Here is a 14,696-nt window from a genome sequence, read left to right on the forward strand (position 1 = left end):
CTGCAGACAGAAATAAACACAAGGAATAAATATTCAACAGAATGTGCAATTCTGCTATAAGCTTCAGTCCCAGAAAGACATCAATGCGCTTCAAGGGTGTGAACTGTCAGCACGCTTTCAAGGGTACAGAGAGACTTCATCAGTCACTAAGCAGAGCTACAGTGCCAGGATGGCCTGTCCTCACCTCAATTCTTGTTCCCAAACCACCTTCACTGGCTCAGTAAAGGCTGGAGCCACTGTCAGAGTTAATACCACAGATTATCTGTCCACAGACATTATATGTCTTGTATGCTTTCCATGCAGTGTATCACCACGACTGGACCAACTGGAACAGCAGGCGATTTCAGTTGGGGGAGGGGAGAGCGTAGAGGGAAGAATACTTAAGTTCTCCCCTTCCAACAGTGGGCAGGAATAATTGTCAAAGGGACCACCATATCATGCGAAAGGTTAAGGAGACCTTGGCCAGGACTGCCTGGCTCCTGTTCATCAGTAATACTTCTAATTTCATGAAGACATTCCCAACTATGAATTTAAAGATTTGTGCTTAGGAACATAAAATACAGTGAAGACTGACAACAAGTTGTAGACATCTGATAATCATGCTCTTTCCCAGAGACCACTGTCACTTCTGTTCCCTATTAAGGCAGTCCTTAATTTCAGTTCTGGATTCCAGGTACAAAGAGAGCCATACATTTCCAATTTGGGATTAAAAGGAATGCTATAAGGACTTCCAGGTAAACTAGAGGCTATTGGCATAAGGGAACGGGAAAAACCACATAGAGCCATGCTTAACACATATGGGGTAACTTACTATCATGAGTTTAATATACACAGACATGTACTACACTCCATTCTTCCTGTGAGGACAAAAGCTCTTTATTTTCGGGAGAAGGCCAAATTATTCCCCGATTTGTAATTCTAGGTGGTCATTTTCCAACTTGTAGTCAATGAAACTTGGGCATAAAACTGATGGCAGAATTATAAATAGATAACATCTTTCAAGACCAGCTGGACATTCATAGCAATGCAGTTAGAAGATGTGTAAACTTGGAAGAATGCTGGGGAGTCAACGTGGCACCTCAGTTCGCATTTTCAGCCATGAATCCAGAGCTGGGTGTGGGACCAGGAAGAATGCTGGCGAGGGCCTAGTCCTGCACTGCCTTTTCATGAGGGTGATATACAGCCAACCAGTGATTTCAAAATTAAACATTTGGCTTCTCCGGGGCAAAGAATTGAACTTAAAAGTGGAATTCTTTCTACTCCATTATTTTTTTTTTCTTTTTTTTTTACTACTACACCAGGCGTGCCAAGTATTATAAATCCAGAGGAAGAAAATCCAAAGTTTGACATTTGATCCTCAGATTCCATTATGTTTGGGAAAATTGAACTATGGAGCTTGTAACTTAACGAGGCAGGAAATGACTTAAGGAGATCATCTAATCTGGGGTGTCTTAAATTAGGGTCTAATGCACAGGCTTCAGGGAGTCCATAAGTTCCCTAAAATTGCATGCAAAGTTTTATTTGTATGTGCATTTTTCTGGAGAGGGGGTACATCAAATTCTTAATGAGGTCTATGACCCCCTAAAAGTTAAAAACTATTAAATCTAATAATCTATCAACTTTAAGTGCCTTGAGCAGATCATATATCCCATTTTAAGGCCAATGGAAGACATCATTATTCCACTTCTATTGGTTGATTGCCTGTTTCAATTTCTAAAATAGTCTCCATTGATGGTGAATTTCCCATTACAAGTCTTATAAATCTCTTCAATTACAGTTGAAGCTAATTTCCTTCTTTCCCAGACTTACTAGCAATGAAGAGCAGTTGGTTGCTGCTGTGTAATAACTAACCCTACCTATTCTTTAAGACCATTGCTGTGAACACTTAACTCCAATATTACAACTCCTGCCACTTTGTAATGGCTATCAAATCATTTACTTATCTTTAGAGGATTAAATCTGATTGGCTGTAAGTTAGCCAACGTTTCCTATCAAAGTGATTTCTTTTCCAAAAAGTAGGCAATGGAAGAAAGACAACCTGTTAATGTATTTGGAGTCATTACATTCAGAACATGTGACAGGGTTCAGATTTCAAGGTGCCACACTAGTCATTTCCTTTTGGAACCATGGGCCCTCTCTGTTTTAGAAAAACTGAAAGACTGTGTGCATATACACACACACACACGGACACATTGAGACACAGATGATCAAATAATGAAGAACACATGTATAAAAGACATGTAATATACATGACTAATTTTTACTACTTTCCTAGATTAACTCAGAATCCAGATGACAGTTTAAGATCAAGACTAGGTTCTGTCATATAGCCCATACCACCTGCAGAAGTTATTAGAGCCCATGCGCCTGCTATGGTTTAAACTGATAACTGGAGTTCTTTAATAGCTTAAATGTTGGGAAGAGATGAAAAACCTGGTGATATGAGCTCAGATGCTTGGGGGAAAACTAAAGCTGCGACCTGATTCCAAAACCTGGGAGTCCCTAGTCATGGCTGAAATGGTACTGTTATCTTAAGCCCAACCAGGAGGCTCATGCTAGGTACGGTTTGGGTGGCTTTAAAACGGATTCTGTTCTTCACTCCTTTCTGAACTTCTAGGCCAAGGAAACAGTCAGCATTACTAGAAGAAGATTCTACCAGATAGGATGTGAACGCCTTAAACCGAATTTAGGAAGCCCCTTCTGAATGACAAGCTGGAAAATTTAGGTTTAAAGTGACACGCCATTAGGAATCCCAAGTTACCCAACACCTCTAGAAAATAGTTAAAGGGGCTACAGCAATTTCTTTTCTTCAGTCTACTCTGTGGGACCTTATAAAAGTCCTTTGGTTTTCAGTATTGACCCCCTTGGATAGTGAGTGAGGTGGTCTCTATTACTGATGAGGTTCTAATTATTTTAATTAAAGGAGGACAGAATGGGAAACAGCTTATGATAACTTGTGGTTTTCATAGGCCCCTCCCCTGCACTGTCAGGCATCTGTTCACACGATCTGCTTCCAGGAGCATCAGAGAGGCTCCGAAACTCCTCCCCCAAGTGGCAGATGAAGCTCCCGTTATCCTTTACTTTCAGACTTTGAGCATAGTTAATAATTGACCACCCTCGGAAAGGACATTTTCAACTGTTGCCTATAATTTGTGCCTCGGTGTGAATAAAATATACCAGAGGAGGTTCTAACTGGAGAGATGAGAACCTGAAGACTCTGGTGGCTCAGGTAGGGAGGAGAGGAACAGCCTCTGAAGGAAAACCCAGGCAGGATGTGAGAGGCTGAGGACGGACGGCACACTTTCATTAAGGGCCAGGCCTCCATGATGAATAGGCAGTGCCCCAGTAATAAGAGAAAACATTACAGCTCATGGGCTTGCCGACAAGAGGGAACAAAGTCAACAACTAGGGAGTTGTTAGAGCTGAGTTATGTGAAAAGACTGCTGAAGGATTTTTGTGTACTTAATGAAAAAGACAGTGACTGGGAAAAACAGAACCAAAAGTTACAGTATGGAGCACAAATGTTAAAGGTTCACTTTCCCTCTTCTATTAGCAAACATTTGGGTGCTGCACAAGCGATATAAATAATCTTATGTTCTGGGACTTCTGAAGTGAACAGAATGAGAAGAAACACTGACCTGAGTCAGGAAAAAGGTATGAAATATGAATACTTCAAATTCAAAATTGATCAGGCAAATAAAAAGGAAAAGAGATGACTGGCTTCAAACATGAGCGCCAGAAAGTGAGTCTGAATGCCCAGAGGGGTTGGGAAAGCAAGAAAAAAAGTGCTTGGACACTGGCGGTGGAAAAACTCTAGGCAATGTGGAATTCTGAACAGCCTGTAAACACACAATAACTGAATTAAGAATGGCCTGCCAAGGGGCTGTTAGCTGGGAGATGACTAACACACACACCAGGACCTTAACCATAAACAGAATTTAAATACCCCCAAATTTCACAGAAAGTTTAATTTTAAAAAATGACAAGACTTCACCAGTGCTTTGCAAAGACTATGTATGATAAAACAAGATTTCTGTTCAGAATCAGACACCAACCCTAACAAGAGGCAGTTTGCTCTGTGTAAGCTAGGCTGGTGACAGGCAGTGACAGGCTGTCAGGACCTGTGCCTGAATCCTGTAGGGTGTGGGGTATGTGTGTGTATGTGGGGGAACATGGAAGGTAAATAAAAATCCCCCCTTCCACTGATCACAAGAGATACCTGCACCCAAAACAAACACGTGGAAAAATCATGAAAGAAATCCAGAAGGGTAAGAAAGAGGAGACAAAGGAGACAAAGGAGACAAAGGGAAGGGAAGGCGGGAATACAATGAACAATAAGGGGTGAAACATCACATGTTTTCGGTGGCTTTCAAAAACTTCCAAAGCTGACTTCACCATGTCTAACCAATCTTATCTCCAATGTTTAACCGGAGTCCTGGTTTTGACCATCCCAGAGCACCATGCATTTTATCTTTGCTAGTACTTTATCCTCTGCTTGGAAAAAAAAATTAAAAAGCTCTTTCTGCTCTTCTCTACCCAAATTCTCCATCCAGTCAATTTCTATTAACCCTTTAAGGCCCATTTCAAATCCCACTTCTAAGAAACCTTCCATGAAAACTCTAGCATTGATCTTTTTCTTTATAACCAATATATAAATGTTCCATGTCACTGAATATGTTAAAATGCTTATAGAAAAACGGTTTGGCTCCTTTAAGAAACGTTGGGCATTTCTGAAGGTAGCGGGTGGGGGATCAGTGGTAGAACTAGATAGAACCTCTCCCTCAACAGTGGGGAAGAAGACTGAGTGAGTAAGTACCAGTCGTATTGCAGATGCAAACACAAAATATGCTTCCGACTTGAAAAATCTTTCTGGAGACATAAGGGAGAACACTTGCAGGAGCAAAGAACTCCTAGCAACCACCATGTCTGCCCTTTGCCGTTTCCGGGACAGAGGAGAGATTTCAGGCTGTGAGTGTCCAAAGGCAGGGAGGGATGGCGGGAGGGATATTATTTGTTTAACTGCAAGACAAATCAGGATTTGTTAAATATTTAAAAAATACATGTGTATTTATTTTTTTATTGAAGTATAGTTGATTTACTACATTACATAAGTTTCAGTTGTATAACATAATGATTCAGTATTTTTATATATTTGACTCCATTTAAAATTATTATAAAATATTGGCTATATTCCCTGTGCTGTACAATATATGTCTGTATTTATTTTATACATAGTAGTTTCTACTTCTTTATTCCCTACCCTTATCTTGCCTCTCCCCCTTCCCACTCCCCACTGGTAACCACTAGTTCTCTGTATCTGTGAATCTGTTTCTGTTTTGCTATATTCAGTCATTTTATTTTTTAGATTCCACATATAAGTGATAACATACAGTATTTGTCTTTCTCTATCTGGCTTATTTCACTAAGCATAATACTTTCCAGGTCCATCCATGTTGTTGCAAATGGCGGAATTTCCTTCTTTTTTATGGTTGAGTAGTATTTCATTGCAGATATATACCACATCTTCTTTATCCATTCATATGTTGATAGACACTTAAGTTACTTCCATATCTTGGCTATTGTAAATAACGCTGTCATGAACATTGAGGTGCATGTGTCTTTTTGAATTAGTGTTTTCGTTTTTTTCAGATATATACCCAGGAGGGGAACTGCTGGATCATTGGTAGTTTTATTTTTATTTCCTTGAGGAACCTCCATACTGTTTTCCATAGTGGCTGCACCAATTTACATTTCCACCAACAGTGTACAAGGGTTCCCTTTTCTCCACATCCTCTCCAACATTTGTTATTTGTGGTCTTTTTGATGATAGCCATTCTGATGGATGTGAGGTGATACCTCATTGCGTTTTGATTTGCATTTCTCTGATAATGAGTGATGTTGGGCATCTTTTCATATGCCTGTTGGCCATCTGTATGTCTTCTCTGGAAAAATGTCTATTCAGGTCTTCTGCCCATTTTTAAAAAAATTTTATTTATTTATTTTTATTTTTGGCTGTGTTGGGTCTTTGCTTCTGTGCAAGGGCTTTCTCCAGTTGTGGCAGGCAGGGGCCACTCTTCATCGCGGTGCGTGGGCCTCTCACTGTCGCGGCCTCTCCCGTTGTGGAGCACAGGCTCCAGACGCTCAGGCTCAGTAGTTGTGGCTCACGGGCTTAGTTGCTCCGCGGCATGTGGGATCTTCTCAGACCAGGGCTCAAACCCGTGTCCCCTGCATTGGCAGGCAGATTCTTAACCACTGCGCCACCAGGGAAGCCCCCTTCTGCCCATTTTTTAATTGGGTTGTTTTTTCAAAGTTGAGTTGTATAAGCTGTTTATATATATTTTGGATATTAACCCCTTACTGGTCATATCATTGCAAATATTTTCTCCCATTTTCTCAGAAAACAGCTGTCTTCTCATTTTGTCAATGGTTTCCTTTGTTGTACAAAAACTTAAGTTTAATTAGGTCCCATTTATTTACTTTTATTTTTATTTCCTCTGCTTTAGGAGACAGATCCTAAAAAATAGTGCTACAATTTTTGTCAAAGAGTGTTTTGTCTATGTTTTCTTCTAGGAGTTTTATGGTTTCCGATCTTACACTTAGGTCTTTAATCCATTTTGACTTTATTTTTATATATGGTGCTAGAGGATGTTCTACTTTCATTCTTTTATATGTAGCTGTCCAGGTTTCCCAGTACCACTTATTGAAGAGACTGTCTTTTCTCCATTGTATATTCTTGCCTCCTTTGTCATAGATTAATTGACCGTGTGTGGGTTTGTTTCTAGGCTGTCTATTCTATTCCACTGATCTATGTGTCTGTATACAGTACCATACTATTTTGATGACTGTAGCTTTGTAGTGTAGTCTCAAGTCAGGGAGTGTGATACCTCCAGCTTTGTTCTTTCTTCTCAAGATTGCTTTGGCTATTCAAGGTCTTTTGTGGTTCCATATAAAATTTTTAGAATTGTTTGTTCTAGTTCTGTGAAAAATGTCATGCGTATTTTGATAGGGATTGCATTAAATCTGTGGACTGCTTTGGGTAGTACTGTAACTTTAACAAGATTAAGTCTTCCAATCCATGAGCACAGGATATCTTTACATTTATTTGTGTTGTCTTCAATTTCCTTCATCAATGACTTAACAGTTTTCAGAGTACAGATCTTTCAACTCCTTGGTTAAATTTGTTCCTACGTATTTTATTCTTTTTGATGCAATTGACTGTTTTCTTGAATTCTCCTTCTGATAGTTCATTATTAGTAATAGGAAAGCAACATATTTCTGTATATTAATCTTGCATCCTGCAACCTTGAAGAATTCATTTATTAGTTCTAATAGTTTTTTTTGGTGGACTCTTTAGGGTTTTCTATATAGAGTCATGTCACCTGCAAACAGTGACAGTTTTACTTCTTCCCTTCCAATTTGGATACCTTTTATTTCTTGTCTGATTGCTGTGGCTAGGACTTCCAATACCATGTTAAATAGAAGTGGTGAGAGTGGGCAGCCTTATCTTATTCCTGATGTTATAGGAAAAGATTTTAGCTTTTCATTGTTGAGTATGATATTAACTGTGGGTTTGTCATAAATGGCCTTTATTATGTTTAGATATGTTCGCACTATACCCACTTTGATAAGAGTTTCTATCATGAATGGATGTTGGATTTTGTCAAGTGCTTTTTCTGTGTCTATTGAGATGATCATGTGATTTTTATCCTTCCTTTTGTTAATGTGATGTATCACATTGATTGATTTGCAGATATTGAGCCATCCTTGCATCCCTAGAATAAATCCCACTTGACTATGATGTAGGATCCTTTTTATATATTGTTGAATTTGGCTTGCTAATATTTTGTTGTGGATTTTTGCATCTATAGTCATCAGAGATGTTGACCTGTAATTTTCTTTTTTTGTAGGGTCTTTGTCTGGTTTTGGTATCAGGGTAATGGTGGCCTCATAGAATGAATTTGGATGTGTTCTCTCTTCAATTTTTCAGAACAGTGTGAGAAGGATAGGTATTAGAATTTGTTAAATATTACATGGGTGTTATATTCCTGAACAATGGGGAGGCAGATGAGAAAGAGCTTATCTAGTTAGAAGATCTATAATAATTTCATTAAAAAAGTGTATGGGCCTAGAACAATGTATACAAAACCCACCAACCCTTAAGGAGCACTTGTAGTGGTCATGATGATTGAAGGGAACTACTAAAATTTAATGGGCAGGGGCCAGGAAGCTGAACAGTCTGTAATGCACAGGGACAGTCCCATGCAAAACTGTCCTGTATCTCATACAATATTCACATAGGCTAAAAAAAAAAAAACCCTGATTATTACTATGGTAATAAACTCACTGTTTTACATTTAAACATAGAGCGCTTTTACATGGGTTTTATATACACTAAATTTCCAGGAATAAACTACTGAATAATAATTTATTTAATAACACCTCGTGCTTCTGCATGCCAGACACTGTTCATCTAATTCTCAAAACAACCTAATTCAGGTATTATTATTATTATTCCCCATTTTATAGATGAGAAAACTGGAACATAGAAACATCATGTGATTAGCCACTCAGCTGACAAATGGCAGAGCAGGAAGTTCAAACCTAGGCAGAGTGTCTTTAGAATACATTCTTATAACCACTCCACTATGCTGGCAATATTGTTTTTTTTCTGAACATAACCAAGAATTATTCATCATTTCAGAAAATCACATCACCAGTGGCAAACACAATCTTGGTATCTGGGTCACTATCAGGAAACTCTAGTATAAGTTTGCATTTGTAGCTGTTGCATTCGCAGTGATAGTACATATTGGTTCAAGCACCTGATGTGCTCACTGTGTCTTCTAATGCAATATAAGCATAATAATATATAATGCCTGAACACTATATATATTTATTAATTCAACAAATATTTACTGAATTCCTACCATGTGCCAGGCACTGAGGATACAGTAGTGAATAAAACAGAAGAAGTGAGGAGTGAGCCATGCAGCTGTCGAGGGAGGAGCTGAGTGCACATATGTCTGAGATTCCGGGACATTTTAGTGCAGAGGACAGGCAAGCAGTAGGAAATAGGGGTAAGGACTGATTGGTAGGAAAAAACAGGGCTACAAGACTGACTGGCAGGAGAAAACAGAGCTAGGACTGTAATTTTGGAGTTATCTGCAGACAAGACAGATGGAGTCCTGAAACCAAATGGTACTCTTGGGGGAAGAGCAATGGGAACGTGTGTGTTAAGAAGGATGGGCATGAACCCACAGAATGGGAGAAAATATCTGCAAACAAAGCGACCGACAAGGGATTAATCTCCAAAATATACAGACAGCAGATGCAGCTCAATATCAAAAAATGAACAACCCAATCAAAAAATGGGTGGAAGATCTAAATAGACATTTCTCCAAAGAAGAAATACAGATGTCCAAAAAGCACATGAAAAGATGCTCAACATCACTAATTATTAGCGAAATGCAAATTAAAACTACAGTGAGGTATCAGCTCTCACTGGTCAGAATGGCCATCATCAAAAAATCTATGAACAGTAAGTGCTGGAAGTGGGGGGAAAGGGAACCCTCCTACACTGTTGGTGGGAATGTAAATTGGTACAGCCACCATGGAGAACTGTATGGAGGTTCCTTAAAAAACTAAAAATAGAACTACCTGATCCTGCAATCCCACTCCTGGGTATATATCCAGAGAAAACCATAGTTTGAAATGATACATGCACCCCAATGTTCATTGCACCACTATTTACAATAGCCAGGATATAGCAGCAACCTAAATGTCCATTGACAGAGGAATGGATAAAGAAGATGTGGCACATATATACAATGGAATATTACTCAGCCATAAAAAGAAACGAAACTGAGTTATTTGTAGTGAGGTGGATGGACCTAGAGACTGTCATTCAGAGTGAAGTGAGTCAGAAAGAGAAAAACAAATACCATATGCTAACACATATATATGGAATTTTTTAAAAAAATGGTTCTGACGAACCTAGGGGCAGGACAGGAATAAAGATGCAGATGTAGAGAATGGACTTGAGGACACGGGGGGTGGGGGAGGGGAAGCTGGGACAAAGTGAGAGAGTGGCATGGACATATATACACTACCAAATGTAAAATAGATAGCTAGTGGGAAGCAGCTGCATAGCACAGGGAGATCAGCTCGGTGTTTTGTGACCACCTAGAGGGATGGGATAGGGAGGGTGGGAGGGAGGCTCAAGAGGGAGGGGATATGGGAATATATGTATACATATAGCTGATTCACTTTGTTATACGGCAGAAACCAACACAATATTGTAAAGCAATTATACTCCAATAAAGATGTAAAAAATAATAAAATAAAAATGAAGATGTGGTACATATACACAATGGAACATTACTCAGTCATAAAAAAGAATGAAATAATGCCATTTGCAGCAACATGGATGAACCTAAAGATTGTCATACTGAGTGAAGTAAGTCAGACAGAGAAAGACAAATATCATATGATATTGCTTACATGTGAAATCTAAAAAAAGGGTACAAATGGACTTATTTACAAAACAGAAATAAAGTCACAGATGTAGAAAACAAACTTGTGTACCAAGAGGGAAAGCGGGGAGGTGGGGGGAATAAATTGGGAGATTGGGACTGACATCTACACACTACTATATATAAAATAGATAACTAATAAGGACCTACTGTATAGCACAGGGAACTCTACTCAATACTCTGTAATGACCTATACGGGAAAAGAATCTGAAAAAGAGTGGGTATATGTATATGTATAACTGATTCACTTTACTGTATGCCTGAAACTCACACAACACTGTAAATCAACTATACTCCAATAAAAGTTAAAAAAAAAAAAGGATGGGCATGAAGGAAAAGGGTAGGTCTGTGGTTTCATCAGATCACTGATTATTATTATTATTTTTTTTTGCGGTACGCGGGCCTCTCACTGTTGTGGCCTCTCCCGTTGCGGAGCACAGGCTCCCGACGCGCAGGCTCAGCGGCCATGGCTAACGGGCCCAGCCGCTCCGCGGCACGTGGGATCTTCCCGGACCGGGGCACGAACCCGTGTCCCCTGCATCGGCAGGCGGACTCTCAACCACTGCGTCACCAGGGAAGCCCGATCATTGATTACTTTTAACTGAGAAACCAAACTCAGTTTGTAACCTTCATTCATTCATTCAGCAAGTGTTTGCGCACTGACTATATGCTAGGCATGGTTACAGACTCTTATAAGCATTTAGATCCCATTTTCTGTATCCAAATTAAACAGAGGGTGAGTTTTCTAAAGAAAAATGGATACCATATGATGGGTCACAAAACTGTCAACCAACATTTACTGAGTGCCTTAAACTGTAAGGAATTACAGAAGAAAATGAGGTTTCTTCCCTTATGCAGATTACAGGAGTGTTGCAAAAGCAGCAGAATTACATTTAAAATATTGGTAAAACATCAAACAAGTGCATTTCCTCAGAAAGGCCTTTTCTTACTACCAAAACTCAAGTAGCATCCCCAAATCATGTCAGTTCTTTTCCTTCACAGCACTTATTACAACGTATAATTAAACACTGGCTTGTTTACTAATATATGCCTCCCCACTAGACCATCAACTCCATAAAGTCACAGTATGTCTGTTTCATTCAACACTGCATACCCAGAGTTAGCAAAGTCCCTTCTCAGCAGACAATGAAAAATACAGAACATGGTTAGTAAGGCTGTCCTTCATACTTGCTAGTCATGTCATCAGGTAATTCTTTGCTTTATGAAAGTTCCACCATTCTTTGACCCAACTTGAGAACGTGCCATCCTAGGATAGTTCAGAAATGGTGGCAGCAACAAAGAATTTCTAACATCCTCAAACAAAAAAATAATCCTATTAAGACCTCTGAAACACAGCCAAAGTCACTGCTCTTCAACCCCAAGTATATATTTTGAATTCGTAACCATCAACAGTGACTCTTTTAGAGATGACCACATGAAATTTATCCCCTGGGAAATTTAGGGGCTTATGCTACAGAGGTCTAAGCTATAAAAGGTCAAGTTCCTACTTTTTCTCAAGTTCAGCTCCTCTAGGGCTTTTGATAGTTTCCTAGAATGATTTCAGGAAATCTGGCTAATTCCATAATTGTTCAAAGACTAATGGTAAGACGCAAGAGGGAAGAGATATGGGAGCATATGTATATGTATAGCTGATTCACTTTGTTGTAAAGCAGAAACTAACACACCATTGTAAAGCAATTATACCCCAATAAACATGTTTTCAAAAAAAAAAGACTAATGGTATTAGTTTTGCTTTACACCCTGGACTTGCCTACTCTTTCCCTGAAAATGCTGCCCACATATGTGAGAGGTTTTTTCATCAGATCATAGAACACAGTTACAGTTCACTGATCTCCATCAGCCCCTGAAAGATCATTAAAATGGACATGACAACATTATTACTCATTTCTTCAAACTGATTCTAAACTACCAAATCGAAATCTGATTATGTAATTTCAATTAGTGCCCCAAAAACTGAAAACAAGTGAACTTCAGGTATGAGTGGCAACAAAGGGACCCATAAGAAGACTGGATTGGGGTTAAAATTCATTCTGAAAGCTGAGTGAACTAGACCTAGGACCTGATTTGCTGCCCTAAGACACAGTTTGGAGTTTTAGCCTAGAGCCTGGGCCCAACTATAGGGATGGCCAATAACTTTATTGCTTCTAATAATTAAATCACTGGCACCAAGTACTGGAAAACTGTTCAATGGTGTCACAATCTGAAATTTGAGAACCATAAGAACAGAACCAATGTTCAGAAGCACTTCCCTATAAAACCAGAACATGTGGAATAACTAGCCCGCAGGCAGATTAAGGACCAAACCTCCGCAAGTACTAACATTGGGTTAAAGGGCACTCGTTCTTCTGAAAAATAGTGGCTCTGTAATTGCATTTAAAGTTAATATATGGGAATTATACATTCTTCTCAGAGCATTAAAACGTCTTTCTCTGCAATATTTCTGCCATTGTGTTGGGCAGGCTCAGCTTCTAAGAGGAATCACTGAATCAGAATTTTAGAAGATGAAGGAACCTGAGGCCTGATACTGTCATATTACTCTCAGCCTATTAAAAAGTCTAGCATACTTTTTATTCATAAAATGGAAACTTAAAATATTTTGGAAACAATAGTCACACAATACCAACTACATTCACAAAAACTCACTCACACGCTAGAAACAACTGTCAACAGGTTAAGATGAATGAGACCTGACGTGGTATTGCAATTGCAGACTAAAAACCAATAAAGTGAATCATTTATATATGGCCAGAAGGCAGTCTGTATAACACTGAAGGCAGCCGTTCTGCATTTGTTTTTAATAGGAGGAAGTGTCTCTCCCCTTCCACATTAGCTCAGATATAAAACCTGCTGGAGGGCACAGAAACAGGTTAGGGGGCTCTGTAAACTCCTGAGGCTTCTCAGACACACCCATTCCTGAAGCTCCATTCAACTTGGACACCTCCTAGGAGGAGCCACACTAGAATGTCAGCTCCCTGAGAACAAGGCATTTTTATGTTTCTTCACTGCTGAATCCCCAGTGTCTGGCACACAGAAGGCACTCAATAAACATTTTTAAATAAATGAATGAATGAGGCCTCGGCTTGTGGAAGTGGCCCCACAGGACGTTGACTTAAAGAGGGTGTTAGTATTCCCCTCCGCCACACTCAGAGAACTGAGCTAAACAAGAATTAGAGTACGGCAGCTCCCTCAGGAGAGACAGGCTGTCCTATGGATTCAGTTTTTAACTAGAGAATTCCTTCCCCCTCAGAAAAAAAGGCAGGAGTGGAGGTAAAAGGGAAGTGGAGACCAGGCTCACAGGTCAATGTCCACAACATTATTTGCCATTTTGTGTCTCATTTTCTCCACTGAAATGTCTGCAGTAAACCTGGCTGCTTTTCAATCACATAATGTTCAGAAAAACCTGGACATCTGAGAACTTTCATGTGTTTACTCCCCTCAGTTACTTACAACTGATAGCTTTGTAGGCTTACATAAGTGAAACCCAGGGAATAGGTCTTCATAAAGGTGTCTGCATTTATAAATAGTTCTATTGCTCTGTTCAAGCTTTGTAACATGCAGCCCTGCCTGCAGCCGTTTCATTAACAATAGGTAAGGCCAAATATATGTTGAGATTCTGAGATTGTTAATTCAATCTCATCCTTAGTTGAAATTTAAGCAAGTGTTGAGTCATCTAAGATTTTACTTCTTCAGAACTTAAAATATTTAAGTTTATCTTTTAGACACAGAGGTCTTTGATAACAAATAGGATTTAAAAAAAAAGTCTTAGTTAAGAAACTAACGCAGATATCACTCGTAGATATCTGGAAAAGAAATAACTGATGACTGATGCCTTTTTAGACATTCCCATAAATGACTGAAGCTCACTGTGGCATTTTCAGCGTTCACTTTACTCTTGCAGATGAAGTAATCAGAAAATTACTGGAAAAGATTTTTCCTTTTGCTACTATTGGAAACCAATCTGGAAAAGTTGTCTAACAATTGAGGAAACATCCCTGTATTTATTTAGAGGAAACAAACTAGAAGACACATAACTGAACAGCTGATAGAGGTCACTGCCAAGTAAAATTAAGGCTCTGCTGTGAACTGATATCCTATCCCCATCCCCACCACCCCAAAAAAAATTAGAAATGGACTGGCTTTTCC

The 14,696-nt window shown here is 39.2% G+C and overlaps 1 protein-coding gene across 3 annotated transcripts in view; it reads right to left on the reverse strand.

Moving 5' to 3' along the window:
• The window catches only part of ATF6 (activating transcription factor 6), a 222,639-nt gene that overhangs the window by 5,273 nt on the left and 202,670 nt on the right, over positions 1 to 14,696 (reverse strand). The window lies entirely within an intron of this gene.

Source organism: Grampus griseus, assembly GCF_964374135.1.
Source record: "Grampus griseus genome assembly, chromosome: 1".
NCBI classification, from domain to species: Eukaryota; Metazoa; Chordata; class Mammalia; order Artiodactyla; family Delphinidae; genus Grampus; species Grampus griseus.